At 47.8% G+C, this 16,105-nt stretch overlaps 1 protein-coding gene and 1 long non-coding RNA gene across 2 annotated transcripts in view; one reads left to right on the top strand and one right to left on the bottom strand.

The window, feature by feature from the left end:
• Positions 1-2,245: 2,245 nt before the first annotated feature.
• Positions 2,246-16,105, bottom strand: part of Hif1an (hypoxia inducible factor 1 subunit alpha inhibitor) — a 39,142-nt gene continuing 25,282 nt past the window's right edge. The window contains exons 8-10 of the transcript XR_010045849.1: positions 7,417-7,715; positions 6,327-7,123; positions 2,246-3,295 (exon numbers count right to left, since the gene is read on the bottom strand). The gene's annotated coding sequence lies outside the window, so the exon portion shown is untranslated. The remainder of the gene's footprint in view (positions 3,296-6,326; positions 7,124-7,416; positions 7,716-16,105) is intronic.
• Positions 7,939-12,707, top strand: LOC134474920 (uncharacterized). The gene is made up of 4 exons (XR_010045856.1): positions 7,939-8,314; positions 8,433-8,541; positions 9,095-9,202; positions 11,403-12,707. It is a non-coding gene; the product is annotated as an uncharacterized LOC134474920 (long non-coding RNA).

Below are 16,105 nucleotides of genomic sequence, written 5' to 3'. Positions count from 1 at the left end.
TGCACCCATGTTTATAGCAGCACAATTTGTAATAGCCAGATCTTGGAAACAACCTAAATGCTCATTGACTGAGGGATAGATAAAAAAAAGAGGTGGTTGCTGGGGATTTAGCTCAGTGATATAAGCACCTGCCTGGCAAGCATGAAGTCATGAGTTCAATTCCCAGGATAAAAAAAAAAAAAAAAAAAAGAGGTGGTCTTTTTATACAATGGAGTACTATTCAGCCATCAAGGATAAACTAGAGACTTTTAGAGGTAAATGGACACAACTTGAGACCATGCTCATTAGTGAAATAAGTAAGACACACATGTGTAACATTGTATCATCTCATTAGCATGAGAAACTGAAAGAACCAAGGTATGTATATGTATATAAATATAAAAATAGTTAAGATAGTTATAGTACTCTTTCTCTGAGTTCACTGTGAGAAAGATTTGTGCTGGTGTTGTTCGTAACTGAATGCAGATGTCTTGTGCTCCGTGAATGATTTGGGGATAACAATGCACAGTGTAATACATTGTTACTCGCAGTTGACATGTTTTGAAATTTAGTTTTAGGAGTTTTTCTTCTTCTTTTTGTTTTTATCCTTGAAATAAAATGGATTTGGAAAAAAAATTCCGTGAATGCAGCTACCGTGTGCCATCCAGTGGAAAGGCAGCCTCACAAAAATCATGATGTGTCTTCATCCACCGTATCCAAAACTGCTGCAGAAAGGGCCAAGAATGATGGGATAAGTGTACTCACAGTGAGGGGAGGATTTTAAGAGGAATTAATAGCCATGTACTTTCTACTGTACTAAATTTAAAAAGTTAAGTATTTACCATATGTTTTAGTCATACTTTCTATGCTGCAACTAATATTAAGAGCTTTCAATGTCAGGTATAGCAGTCCAGATTAGAGCTATTAGCCATCAAATTACAGTAGCTTATACATGTACGATTATTTTTCCAAGTAAGATAATTTCAGAGTTTGAAAATCCAGGTTTGCCTGGCAGCTCCTCTGAGATCTAGGCTCCTTATATTCTCAGCAAGTGCTCATCTTTGTTTGCCACATAGCTCAAGATGTCCACTGGAGCTCCTGCATATAGCAGACATGGAGGAAGAAGAAAGGAAGATAGACCGTCCACCTAGTTACTACCCACTCCATGGAATGCTCCTGTTTACATCCCATTGGCCAGAACCTAGTCACATGGTCACTTGTCTGCAAGGCATGCTGAGAAAAAGAGTTTTAAAAATCCGGGCAAATTTGTCTCTAGATAAGATATGAGTTTTACTATCAAAGACAAAAGACAGAATGGCTCCAAGTAGAAAACTAGAACTCTCTGTGCTGTCAGAGAAAGGAGTTCAGACTAAGTTCAGTAGGCAGTGGGAGCCCTGGGGTGGATTCTCTAGTGGGAGGGAGACACAATCCAAGTTGTTTTGTCTGGGAGTGTGGAGCAGATTGTAGGGGGAGAGGATGAGAGCTGAGAGGCCAGTTAGGAGGTTAGAGGTAAGTTTCATCAGTTAAGGAGGAAAGAGATGAAGATATGCCAAGAGGAAGGAGAGACTGATTCCAGGAGTGCAGGGCAGCAGCTGACTGGATGTGAGGGTGTTGATGTGCTCCCTAAATTGGTGTTTCAATGGGAAATCACTGACAGCTGACTAAAGCATGTGGAATTGGACGTAGGGCCATTTTTTTTGTTGCTGTTTTTTTTTTTTATTTTTATTTTTTTTTTAAACAGAGCTCAAAAAGACTCGTGATTTTTTTTTTTTTTTCTTTTTCTCTTTTTGTGTTGGGGATCAAACTCATGACCTTGTGCTTGTGAGGCAGGCACTTAGGCCACTAAGCTAAATCTCTGGCCCCCTATAGGGCCATTTTTAGAAAAACAGAAATCAGAAGCAGAGTTTATTTGGGGCCAGGTGATGAGGATGGTTTAGAATGAGAAGTTCAGACAGAATACTGAGGTTCCTAAAGTGTACTCCCAAAGTGCACCAGCCCACCTGGGCACTTGTTAAAAATGCAGACTCATAGACCACATACCAATCCCACTGCAACAGAAATCTGTGTTTTTATAAACATAGCTGGATTTCTATATGTTAGCCTTAAATGATAGGAAATGAAAATTTACTACTTACAAGAGCATCAAAAATATTAAATATTGGAGGTTAATTTGAATAAAGATATATAAGAATCATATTCTGAAAATCATAAAATACTTCTGAGAGAAATGAAAAAGACCCAAATAACCTGAGAAACACTATGTTCATCCATTGGAAGACCCAGTTTTATTAAGATGTCAATAATCCTCAAGTTCATGTATAGATTCAGTGACTTCAATGCAATCGCAAAATTTCAGCAGGCTTGTTATTCACAGAATTTGACACAGAGGGGACAGGGATGTAGCTCAGTGGCACAAGTGCCTGCCTGGCAAGCATGAGACCGTGAGTTCAATCCACAGTACCAAAAAAAAAAGAAAAGAACTTGACACATGAGTTCTAAAATGCATATGGAAATGCTTAAGTCCTAGAATAGTCAAACAACAAACGTAGAAGGTGATTGAAAGGCTTACAGTACCTAAGTAAGACTTCAAGATATGGTACTGCAATGGGATACTGGTGTACAGACAGACAAATCAATGGAACAGAATCGAGAGTCCAAAAATAGACCTGGTATACATGGTCAGCTGACTTTTGATAAAAGGGTCAGGCAAAATCACGGGGAGGCTGATCTTTTCAGCAACCGATGTGGAAACCACTGGATAGTCACTGGATGTCCCAAAAAGAACATTAACCCTGCCCTGCCCTGACATCTTATTTTTTCAATTTAGTTATTTTTATCTTATTTTTTATATACATATACATATGCAAATACATATGTTGTTTCTTTCAGCTTCTCACACTAATGAGGCAATATGATCTTTACACATGTCCTGATACCTTTTATATGAAAATTAACTTGAAAAGGATCAGTGGCCCAACATAAGAGCTCAAACTGTTAGGTTTTTGGCATGGTTGAGAGACAAAGGGAGAGAGACAGATAAAGAGCCTTTATTGTGGGAACGGGAGGGCTGCAGAAGAGTGCAAGAATCCCTCAATATAGGGGCAGGTGGGCACAGCTTTTACAGAGTTGCACTGGGTGTGAAGGCTTGGCTGGTTGTCGAGTCTTGGAGAAGGCTTGGCACACGCGTGAAAAGGGAGCAGGAGGTTTATTTCTGGAACTAGAAGAAGAACATGGAAGTTACTTGTGGAGAGGTAAGTTGTTTCTCGGAGCCATTGCCAAGTTGGGTGGACGTCGTGTTAGACATGTCTGGCAGAACCTGTCAAAACCGCAAACTTCCATAAGAAAGCACAGGAGACAACCTTAGCAACTTGCATTTGACAAAGATTCCTTAAGTGAGACCAAATGAAACACGAACTATTTTAAAAGTCAGTAACTAGACTTAATCGAATTAAAATTATGTTGTTTTTGAAAATAAACTATAGGCAGAAAGAAATTATTTGAGAAATGTGTAGATATCCAATGAAGCACTTGTATTCTAGAATATATAAAGAACACAGGAGAATAGGAAGAAAACAGTCCAATTTTTAAACAAGAAAAGATTTGAACAGACACATAACACGAGAAGATAAAATGGATGATAAGTAACACCTAAAAAATTGTTCAACATGATTAGTCAATAAGATAGCAGAAAGTACCCCATAACGAGACACCACACTCCCACAGCAACGGCAAAGGGTAAGAAGACGGTCCCACTAGACAGATGCTGGCTAGAACACAGGGCAGTTAGAATTTCACACAGTGCTGGTGGGTATGTAAAATGGTGCAACCATTCAGAAAACAGCCTGGAAGTTTCTATAAAGTGGACCATACACTACCCTAGGACCTAGCTATCTACTCCCAAGCAAAAGAATAGCACAGTGATTTTAATAGCTTTATTTGTAATAGCCCTAAACTGGAAACAGCTCAAACGTCCATCAGCAGGTGAGTGGAGAAACTAATTGTTATATATTTGTTCAATTACTTATTACTTTAATAAAAAAGGATAAGCTATTGATATTATATATCAATATAGGTAAATTTCAAAATAACTATGCTGAGCCAGAAACAACACAGAGGACATATCATATAATCTAGCTACACAAATTCTAGAAAATGCATAGTAAGCCATACTGATAAAGACAGGGTCACAGTTACCTGGGTACTGGTTGGGTGTTGAAGAGAGGAAAGAACAGACTCTAAGCGGAACAAAGAGCTTTGCAGAGGCTGACGTCCATGGTCTCAACTGTGATATTCATGGGAGCATTTGCATCTCAGAACTCATCAAAAGGATGATTTAAGTACGTGCAACTTAGCTCACTGATATCCAATCATGCTTTAAACAACTTCTTCATCCCCACCCCAGGCCTACTGGCTGAATCAGAAACTCTGGGGGTACAGCCCAGAACTCTGTGTTTGACAAATTTTCAGGTGATTCTGATACACAGCAAAGTCTGAAAACCATGGATTTAGGCGGAAAATTCCCATCAGGTAGCTGAAATAAGGCTCTGGGATGGATTATACATTTGAGAGTCACTTGCTTGGAGGTCACAGCTTAAAGTTGTAGGAAAGTGAAATTGTAGGAAGAGGAGATTTAATGGCAAAGAACAGAAAGGAATAGGTGGGAACTTAGTGAAAATCTACTCTCGGGAGATGGGAGGAAACAGGAACAAGTGGCAGACGTAAGGTGCCAGTAGTCTGAGGCTACAGAAAGGGGTCTAACAGATACCAAAGAAGGGACTTGAAAATTCAGCGTGGCCAGGAATGATGATCGTGGTGTGGTTCTTCTATGTATGCTGTGCTTTCCAGCGTCCAGCCAGTCTTTGCGGCTGTCAGTGCAGAAGCCACACCGTGAGGGGCACACAGACACAGGCGGGCGAGCCCCAGTGGGCAGCACCCCTGGAGGAAGGAGCCCCAGTGGGCAGAGTCTTGCTTCTTCCCCCACTCATGTATGTGGTCAGCTCTCTCAAACTAAGACCCTATTCCTCTATTTTGAAAATGAGGATAAATGCTGCCCACCAACAGGGTAGAATCTTTGTGGCACATAAAATCCTGCTCCAAATGGATGACAGAGTTGTTAGTTTCTTTATGCTTTGCACCTCCACCTTGGACTCCTCATCCTACAGAAAAAGCAATTGAGGCCCCGGGAGGGTACCCTGCGAACCCAAGGTCACAGCACTGGTAAACACTCCGTGCCTGAAGGCCCACTGTTTACTCGGAACAGACAGCTGAGCGATCCAGGATGAGCCTCAGGGATGCTGCAGAATCCCGGAAGCATATGCAGAATGGGGAGAATCATGGCTTTTCCCGCTGAGCAAGGATCCAGATAGGACACAATGCATGTGTGGAGTCTGGCATTCCCACCCGGCCCTCCCATCATGCCTCTGCCAGGACACAGTGTTGCACTGCCCCTCTGATGACTTGCCAGGTTGCACCCCCAGAGACCTGATGCTCTCACCTCTGATAATTCACTCACTCTAACACGTGAGTGCTGGGCACAGAAATGGACCCAACAAAGATGCAGATTCTACCTTGAAAGAGTTTACCTTGAGAGAGGAGGCAGGGCAGAGTCAGAGTTGACACATACAAGACAGAGTGTGTCTGGAAACAGAAAAGGAGGTGCACAAACAGTGGTTGTTTGGATTGTGTTTAGTCCAGTGTGGTACTGCACACTTGTAACCCCAGCACTTGGGAGGCTGAGGCAGGAGCATTGCTACGAATTAAAGGCTAGCCCAGCCTACATAGTGAGTTCACGGCCAGCCTGAACTGCATAGTGAGACTCTCTCAAAAAGACAAAAAACAAAACAAAAAAACCATTTGTGTTTGGACTGGTCTCTGTGTGGACTCTGGCAATCTCCCTACACACATGTCCGTCAGAGATGCCAATTTTCAGCTTCCTTTTCTTTCTTCAAACTATCACAACCACCTCCCACCAACCACACTGGTAAGTGCTGTCCTCCAGTCAGCTCATTTATCGCCTCTCCAAGGCACCCAGGTGTGCTCATTGGGTCTCCCTCCAGCCTCCATCCACCCTCGGGGTCACAGTCATCCCTGTAGGCCTCTGTTTCCCCTCCCAGGGTCTCTGTAGCACTGTGTTTGCCACAGGCCCTGCCCAAAACGCTATGCTTCCTCTCCACTCCCTGGCCCAGGCCATGCACGCTTAGATTTTCTCAGATCGATCTCCGATCAGCTCCCCTCCCAGAAGTCCCACAAGAATCTCAGTGTAACCCACCCACGAGGAGCTCACCCTCTCCTGCCAGCCTGTTCCTTTTCTGGCTCAGGCCACAGACTCGAGGTAGCCAGGAACCCACCTGCTGCGTAGCCTCTCTCCTCAGGTGGGGCTGTGGCCTGTGAGCTCTACCTCTCTTCAGCCGACTTCCTCTGTAGCTGGCCCTGTTGCATCCCCTGCTACAACTGGTTGCAGTGGTCGAAGTCTTCACCAGGGCTGCCACCCTGCGACCTCCACGGCCCCACTTCACACTTCTTTGCAGCACTGTGGTGTTCCCACCTCACCAAGGGATGGGGGCACAGAGACACTGAGCAAAGTGCCCGCACCACAGCTAGAAAGTAAACGGCAGCACCAGGAGTGCCCTGAAATACAGCTTCAGCCGTGCCCTACATTGTCCTGAGACCCTCTGTGGAATCCTTGTCCCATCCATTAAAAACCCAAACCCACGCTGCCCAGTTGCTCCCAGGCTGGCCCACCCCTCCGGCAGCCTCTGTGCCTCAGGGGCCGCTCCCTCTGCCCTCTTGCCCTGCTCCTCACTGTGTCTGCCTCGAACAGCTTCCCCTGGCAGCTACCGGAATGCTCTACTAGGTGCCCTTCCACGGGACTCACCCTGATGCCTGAGGGTGTGGGCTGCAGGGCCGTGTCACAGAGGCTGTGGGGCACAGAAGTTGAGCTCTTGGCGCCAACTGGGGCAGATGCAACTAGGGGCCACTAACCCTAACTCCACTCTCTCCTTTCTGTAGGTTTTCATTCCAAAAGCTGGAGAGCACCTTCCCTAAGCATTTGGTCTTATTTTCTTTAAGACAGGGCAGGTGAGCCCTTCAGTCCTGATGGCTGCTCCCTGAAGAATCTTGAGGGTCTTCAAGAATCTTGGAATCTCTGGACAAGAATTTTGAGGCCAGTCAGGAGAACAGCAGAACAGTAACCCTCACCTTCTTCTACAGACAGAGCCAGGCCGTTCTGTACCCTGTTCACACTGACTCACCTCCCCCACCCCCCAACACACACACACACACAACAGTCCTGGAGGCAAGGAAATGGGACCCAGACAAGTAGTTCGTCTTAGGCCAACAGCTCTGAAGATGCAGAGCCAGAGCCTTGCACCCAAGCAGCCTGGCTCCCAGCACACGATGAGCTCTCAAGGAGGAAGATAAGTATTATTGGTTACTTACTATGTGCTTGTTTCTGTGCTAGTCTGCGGATGTTAAAGGTGAGTAGGATATGATTCCTGCCCCACAAAACTTGGTCATGACAAAGAGGAGGAAGGTGGAGGAGGCAGGGCAGGGGCAGGAGGCAGAGTTGGATATCCAGGTAGGTGTGGGAAGGCTGAGTGGACACATCAGGCCTGCTTGGAGAGTGTGGAACCCAGCAGGCAAGAGAGTCTAGTGGGGAGTCTTCCATGAGCCTCGAGGAGCCTGGGTCCCAACCGTGGAGCTTCTCACCTGGCCGGGTTGGTTGCCATCCAGAAGGCCTGTAGGGATGGGAGGGAATCAAGGTCATACTGGGAAGAGTTCTGAAGGCCACACTAAATCATCTTTGATCATTTGTTCAGAGCAGTGCTCCGGAAAGAACCACCGGGCAGATCACGAGGGGTGGTGATGGGCTGGGAGGCTCCCTTGCCTGCATGAACACCATGGGTCACCCTCTGCCTGCACCCCTGTGAAATCTTCCCCACTGCTCCCCTGGCACTGAAAGGCTGCTTCCCTGTGGAGTACAAGGGGCCACCCAAGAGTCATCAGCTCCTCCTGGTGCTTGGAAAGTGCCCGCTACACAGAATGAAACTCGATCATCATGCTGTAGTCCAGGGGGAAGTGGGCTGTCCTGGCACAGGAAGGGGAGGGCACAGAGAAGGCAGAGTGGGAAGAGGAGACAGCTGGACACAGAACATGTGGTGGCTGCTATGAGAGCATGCCTTCACCATGCCCAGGAGAAAGATGAGACCCAGGAAGGGTCAGGACAAAGGAACAAGCCATTGAGAAGACACCCCTGGAAAAGAGGTTTGTCCCCTGCAGCACAGGTGGTACCTGGCCCTCAGCAGGTGCAGCCATTTCTGAGTTGAGAGGCTTACAGGTGAGTCACAAAGCGGCTGAGAACTGAGATGGACACAAGAATCAAGGTTTTGGGTGGCGTACCTGGTGGCTTCCTTCCTGCTGCCACCTATTTGCCTCTGTTTCCATGCCTGCAACAGAATGGCTGGTTTTGAGTCTGCCCCCACTCTGGGAGTGAGCGGATCTGAAGGTTCTTACTTCACTGACCTAATCCCAGGTCCTCAGAAGCTTGGCAGGAAGCAAAGAGAGGTGAGTGGTCAGGAAGGGAATCCTGCACCAGGACTCAGTTGCTGCACTGGGGGCTGGGAGGCGGGGTGGGAGGTAGACAGGGTTTTCTGCCCTCCCATGGCTCCAGGCTCCACACCACCTTGCATCCAGGCTCTACTTTTTTTTTTTTTTTCTGTCATGCACAAAACCAAAAGATGCCTCAGTGTGTGTGTGTGTGTGGGGGGCAGAGTATAACAGGGTGTGGGAACACAGAGACAGGGGAGGAGGAAGAGGAGGAGAGGAGAAAGGGAGAAGGGATGCTCCCCAAACAAGAAAATTGTGTCATCAGTAGAGATACTGATCTGACAGCTGACAGGCACAGACATATAGGTGTCCAACACTGCTGATCTTCCCATTAGCTCCTCAGTTTATCTGTTTATATCTTTGTTCACTTTTGAACATTACACCCATTATTATTATACATTATACCCATTAATAATACTATTATTATTATTATCATCTATTATACCCATTTCTCTCCTTTTGATTTTTTTCAGTTTTGGATTTTTTCATTTTGTTTGTCTTGTTGAGACAGGGTCTTGCTATGCAGTTCAGGCTGGCTTTGAGCTCATTTTGTAACCCAGGCCAGTCTCCAACTTGCAATGATCCTCCTGCCTCAGCCTCCCAAGTCTTATGCTTACAGGTATGTACCACCATGCCCAGCTTTTTAATTGGTTTAAACTAGTCATATATCTACATTCCTAAGTTTGACTACAAATCTGTCTTCGTTCACCTGCCCATTTATTGTACTTATTTTTGATCTAACATTTGGCCATCCCTCCACCCATCCATCCATAATATATCTGCCTGCCTGCTAGTGATGGAGTCATCCACATTCATTTCATTCCCTCTCCGGCACATACGGCTGATTTGTGTGTTTACTGATCACTGCTTCCCTGTTCACCTGTTTCTGAAACAGGCATGTTGGTTTCCACATGAACATGCTACTCATCTGCTCCATGATGGCCCATCAACTGACTTGTTATATGATTTAATTATTTGTACCAAATTTGGTCTACCTTCCTATTGTTGGTCCTCCTGCCATTCTTTCCTTTTGTCCCTCTGTCTTTTCATCTACAGCCTACACTATGCCATTCATCCAGAAGATAAGTATTATTGGTTACTTACTATGTGCTTGTTTCTGTGCTAGTCTGCGGATGTTAAAGGTGAGTAGGATATGATTCCTGCCCCACAAAACTTGGTCATGACAAAGAGTGACAAGGAAACCAATTTTCATTGCACAGCGAGTGAAGGTTGAGGGAGTTCATGTGCAGCTGGTCCCAAGAACACTGAGGAGAATCCACATTACACTGGAGTCACTTGTAACAGGTGTCAGTGCTGGTGTGTCCAGCTGTGTCCGCCTGCCAGTCCTCCCATCAGTGCCCCCATGTTCCAATCCCATTTCCGCTGGCCTAATCCACCTATGCCCATTTGTCTGATTGCCTAGCCTTCTCACGTTGAAGAATGTGTTACAGGATCTTCATTACTGTTGCTGTTGTCAACCTATCAGTTAGGCTGTTATTGGTCATCTTCGTATGTGTACGTCTTTCTCTGTACTTTCCCTCCACTCATCCACCTCTCCATTTCTCCATTATTTGGCAAGTTTTAGTTGATTTGTCTAGCAACTCACCACAAACAACAGATGACCCTACCAAGAGGGGATTAGGCAATAGGAAAAAATGTTCCCTCATGTACACAGTATTCTGGGGTAGGGAGCCCCCAGGAGATCGGTGTGGCCAGCGGCATGGCACTCACAAACTTCTCTACTAACCTTCATATTTCAGCTTTGAACTCAGGATTCCAAAAAAGCTGCAGCATCTCAACACACTACATTTTCACTTAGCAACGCACAGAACTGAAGGAGAGAAGGGCATGTGCTTCCACGTGACCCTACTTAAGACTGAAGTAAATGTTTTCAAAGGGCTCCTAAACAGATCACTTGCCATATTTCAACACTGGAATTCTATTGTATGTCTTCTCCCCTCCACCAACAGAGTCTCACTATTAGTCCAGGCTGGCCTTTAATGCATAGCAAACCTCCTGCCTCAACCTCCCTGGATTATAGATGTAGACCACCACACCAGGCTTACAAACCCACTTTTTTTTTTTTTTTTTTTTTTTGTATTTTTACTGGTACCGGGGATCGAACTCACGACCACAGGCTTGCAAGGCAGGTGCTTATGCCAGTGACCTAAATCCCCAGCCCCACAAACCCACTCTTAAATCAGTCTGCAGCAAGGAAAATGGATTGATTAGGTTTCACCTCTGGTGTAAAGGAATGGTTCGACTTTCCCCAAAGGACTTGGGCTCCAAACACCAGGGAAGGGGGAAGAGGGAGGAGAGATAGACAGAATGGAGATGTGTTATGTACATGTACCAACCCCCCAGGATGTGCACAGTCATTATGTTTTGCAAACATGTGCTAATAAAAATAAATTTAAAAAAACACCAAGCAAAAGTGGGTTCCACTGGCAAGGAAGAAAATGGAATGGTGGTAAAGCTGCTCTGGACTCTGAGCTGTCCGTCCATCACCTCTGAGCAGTGGTCCCTCTGTCTATCGATTGGTCTGCTTGTCTGTTGGTTTATTTGTCAGTCACCTCTCAGGACCGCCCACCTGCCTGCTGATTCATGTCAGTCTGTGTGTCTATCTGCACATCCACTTACCCACATTTCTATTTGGCTTTCAGTCTAGAAATAAATCAACTTATCAGGTGGTGGGTGGTGTGCTTGGTCAGTATGTCCATCTATCCATCTCCCGTTTCTGTTCACTACGGCCCTTTCCTCACTTTCTCATCCCATGTTTAACAAATGGATGGTTTTTTGGTTTCTTTTTCCCCATACAGAATAGTCTGAAATAACCCACGAAACTCACTGCCTGACGCATGGACCACAGTGCCACAGCAGGAAGGACAGCAGGATGACAAGGTCACGGGCACTGGCACCCACCCTCAGGTGCACGATCTGACCCGCTCCCAGGTCTTGCTCCGGAGGAGGTGGGTACTCATGGGCACCACTTGCAGTGGCCAGGCCCTCCCTGCACGAGGGAGCTCATAGTGGACTCCCATCGAGATTCTCTTCATCCATCCTCCATTAATACTGCAGAGTACCCTATGCTGCAAGCCCTTTCTTTGTTCAGTGGCAGGAACACTGGGTGAACTCAGGTGCCCCTGCATGTGTCCTCACAGACACACGAACACACTCGGGCTCTTCCAGCCTTGGCAAACCTTTGTTGGGCCTAAAATATGAATGGTTCTTAAGTTAGTGCTGCTCACCCTACACACACCTATGGCTCACTGCTCTGAGTCCCCAACAGCACGGGACAGGGCAGTGACACAGGAATCTTTCTGCTCCCACATGCAGCTGTGGCTCCTTGCATGCCCTTGAGTGACCGTTTCCTGACCATGCAGTGCCCCTGTACAGACAGGGTAATATCTGGACTGCAATGACCAGAAATTCTCTCATCCTCTTTTGCGCCTCCTCTCACAACCCTCTAAGGCGCCAGAGTTACTTCTATTCTGTTTCTCACCGTGACCGTGTCTCCTTCCTTCCTCCCATCTCTGACTACCCGTGTATCCCCGGAAAGTCTCCCCGACTTCCTGCAGTGTGATTATGGATTGAGAGGGGGTTTCTGTCGCTGGTGTGTGTGTGGTGCTTGGGCTCATGTCTGGGTGTTTGCGCTGCTGTGCATCTGTGTGTGCGTCTACCGTGGGTCTCTTTATTCTCTCTCTCTGTCTCACGCACGCACTTGGCTCCCCTAATATGCTGAACGGGCCATTACACCTCTTGCATGCAGGGCTGGGGGTAGATGGGGGGACAGAGGGAGGCAGCAGGATTCTGTAAGAACATTAAATCCCAAATAAAGTAGAAAATATTTTTAAAATTACCGACTTCCCGTTTTCTCCGAAATGGAGTGAAACGAGGCTGGTCCCGAGGCGGGGGCTCCGCAGGGCCAGCCACTGGAAAGGGGCAGTGCTTTATTTTTTATTTTTGTAATAAGAGGAACTGAATTAGAAAAAACGGGGAAGGAAGAGCAGAGTCAGATTGTTAAAGGATTCAATGAGCTGTGGCCAATGTATTCGAAAGGTGCTTAAGGCAGCAGAGCCACTCACCAAACACACGCTTGCACACGCGCACAGAGTCACACAAATAGTCACACCAAGCACCACACACCACCAACACACTCACACCACCAAGACAAAGGCACTTCAGTCTCATGATGGGTCACACAAAGACATATCAGCAATCCACACACCCCTGCACGGCCAGTGCTCTGAGGTGCACGCAACTCCCTCAGGCAGCTCCAGCAACCTGAGAGACACAAAGAGGCCAGGGCAAGCAGCTCTGCACAATGAGAGCACGCATCTCGGTCCCACAGACCCATGTGGCCCACCACCGGGTCCATGCTCTTCATCACACCCGTCTCACACCTGTGTGCTCACAACAGACCTGTCACAGAGTCACACTCCCGAGCACCTGTCCCCTCAGCTCACTACCCACCAAGCCTGGCTTACCCAAAGGGACCTTTAGGCTCCCGGAGCCCCCACTGCTTCACACAGCACCCCACTTGCAGCTATTAACAATGAAATTGTGTGTGTGCTTCATCCAGCTGGTCGTTCCTGTCATTTAAACCTCACAACCGTCCTGTGCGAGCATCAGAAACTCACTTCTACCTTAGATGAGGTGACAAGGCTAACAGATAAATGTCCTGCGCAAAGTCACCTGGGAGCAGCAGGCCGAGCCAAGACCCAAGTCCCTGTTTTAGATTTCAGTTCCCACGCACAGGGCTGGCCAAGCACACACACAGAGAACATTTTCAGGAATTGATCCGGGGTTTCAGACACAGCCAGAGAAGTAACCTGCTTGTGCGCGTGCACATGTGCCCCGTGGTCCCTCTGGGTTCCGGGTTTTGCAGTTGTCCCCATTCCCACCCTGGGCCTCCTACGGCTGCAGCTGCGGAGCATCTCCGTTGTGTTCTTTCTCGGCTACCACACCCAGAAAACTCTCCTTTGGGGCCTGAGAAAGGTGAACTCTGGTTTCTCTGGGCCCAGTCCTCCCACACATTCTAACCAAGGGGACATTAAAAAGTGCTGACAGGGCAAGGGAGAGGCCACCTGCCTGCCCGCCAGCCCGGCCACTTTCATCTCTGCCGGCTCTGCCACTGTTGCCTGCCGGGCCTCCCCCCACCCCTTTATTACTCCACTCGTCTGCCAGTCCCTATTTTCCCTCTCCCCTTCAACTCCCCAACATCCTGAGCTACTAGCAGCAGCTCCACTGCCTACTCGAATCCCTCCCTACCCTCCGGGCCCTGAGAGAGCGCCCCCAACAGGCCCAGCTGCTCATGTTCCTCTGATGCACAGCAAGGGACCTGGTCTCTCTCTCCTCCACCACCCCCACCAGAAGGCAGAGGGACACATCACACCAACCTATCCTTGCTGGGTCAGGGCACACATCCACACACCAACAACCACACACTCACACAGCAAGACAGCACACATGCCCACGCAGCACTCCACTGCCACATGACCCTGTCACCTGTACCACACCACCACATGTCACAACACCAGCAAAGACATGGTCACACAAGAACACGGGGCAGTCACTCAGAGGACATGGTCTGCATATTCATGCACAGAATGGCCCAAGGCACCAGCATCATGGAGATGGACACACAGTCCCAAGCAACGTGGGTGGACCACAGTGACGATGGGAACAGTAGGGCCTGGATCAAAGTGGCACTAAATATTCAGATATTATTTATTTATCTTTGGTACTGGGAATTGAACTCAGGACCATGCACTTGCCAGGCAAGTGCTGTGCCTCTGAGCTTTATCCCTGGTCCCAATACTTTGATATTTTTAAGTAAATGAGCACGAGCAACACACTGACACATGATATGCACATTCATACACTATGATACACATATACACTCCTCACAAGTAGAACATATACTGTAGAGTGGAGACAAACTCAGCTAAGAACACCCAAGTAGCATGTGACCAAAGTCAGAAAAGCAGACAGAAGACTACAATGAATGCAAAGAACCCAGCTCAGATGAGGATGGGGACAGAATGTTACTCTTTGCTTCACACAGCACCCCACACACAGCTATTAACAATGAAACTGTGTGTGTGCTTCATCCAGCTGGTCGTTCCTGTCATTTAAACCTCACAACCGTCCTGTGCAAGCATCAGAAACTCACTTCTACCTTGGATGAGGTGACAAGGTTGACAGATAAATGTCTTGCGCAAAGTCACCTGGGAGCAGCAGGCTGAGCCAAGACCCAAGTCTCTGTTTTAGATTTCAGTTCAGAGACATCATTTTTTTTTTTAACAGATCTAATCCTGGAGTGAATCTCCAGCAATCCTTTCTCTGGCCCTGCCCTGCTCCCCCTGCCACAGGGCCTTGGCACACACTGTTGCCTCCTGGTCTTCTAGTGTACCTTTGGCTGTTGGCTCCCCAGTCCCAGTGAGGCTTAGCCCTGCCTGAGAAGGCTCCTTCTGCATGCCTTTTGTGCCCATGGCTGGCTTTGCTGCCCTTCCCCACGCCCTCCCTGAAGCCCGTGAAGGCACAGGACATCTCTTTTCTTGCCAGTCTCCCTGGCTGTCACCTCATAGTCCTGAGCATTTACTGCATACCTGACACATAGTAGGTATTTGATTGATAGCTGCTATATGAATGAATGGCAAACAAAGCATGTAAGAGAATGCTAAAGGGTGTTTTCAGTCAGGGGTTCAAAAGTGCTGGGATGGCAGAACCAGGGGGCCACAGGCAATCTTGAGCTCTGGCTCCTGCTTTGTGACCTGAAATGGGTCCCTTCGCCTCTCTGGGCTCTTTCCTGGCCTCTCAGCGAAGGGCTCGGCTCTCAGCGTGTACTCTATGGAACAGAGGGCCTCAGGAGCACTGAGGGCTGCTTGAGCAAGGCTTAGGGCTGGAAGTACAAAGTTCAGCCACAGCACTTCTGCTCTCAGCTGTGTGTCTGTGTACCATCACTGAACAGAAGGTTCAAAGCATCAAAATATCCTTCAAAACCCCTTGGCTAGGTGAACTCTGGTTTCCTTCTGGAATATCACGGTGAACGGAAGCAGGAATGGCTCTGACATTCTTATACCTGAGCATGAGCTGTTTTTTACCGCAGGGCCATCTCAGTAGATCCCCATCGGCAGGTTCAGCAGAACAGAGCAGTCAGAGCTGACCACCCCGACTGCAGCCGGTATCTTAGGAGAGGCTGTCTTAGGAGAGGCGTCTGCAACACTCCTGCCGATCCTGGACTTGTTAACAGACTCAAAGGGACCCAGGGCCTGCTGGCGAGGCAGCAGGGCAGCCCTGCCCAGGGGGACTGTGAAACACAATTCCAGGAAACACAAGCTGGGCCGAGGGTAGAGTGCAGGGGCCACACACACTGAGGACAGTGAGAGGAACAAAGGACAAGCTCTCATTCAAGTCACCCTGGGGAGCCAACCTTTATTCTCAGAGAGGGAGGCCAAGGATGGAGTCAGGGAAGGCCCCAGAGGAAGCCTGAGGAGGGAGGCTGGCCACAGGCCACTGG

Source organism: Cavia porcellus, unplaced genomic scaffold (assembly GCF_034190915.1).
Source record: "Cavia porcellus strain 051 isolate PalLab524CR breed Dunkin Hartley unplaced genomic scaffold, mCavPor4.1 scaffold_2, whole genome shotgun sequence".
NCBI lineage: Eukaryota > Metazoa > Chordata > Mammalia > Rodentia > Caviidae > Cavia > Cavia porcellus.
The sequence above is the reverse complement of the archived record's forward strand: the minus strand, read 5'-3'. Positions and strand labels throughout refer to the sequence as shown.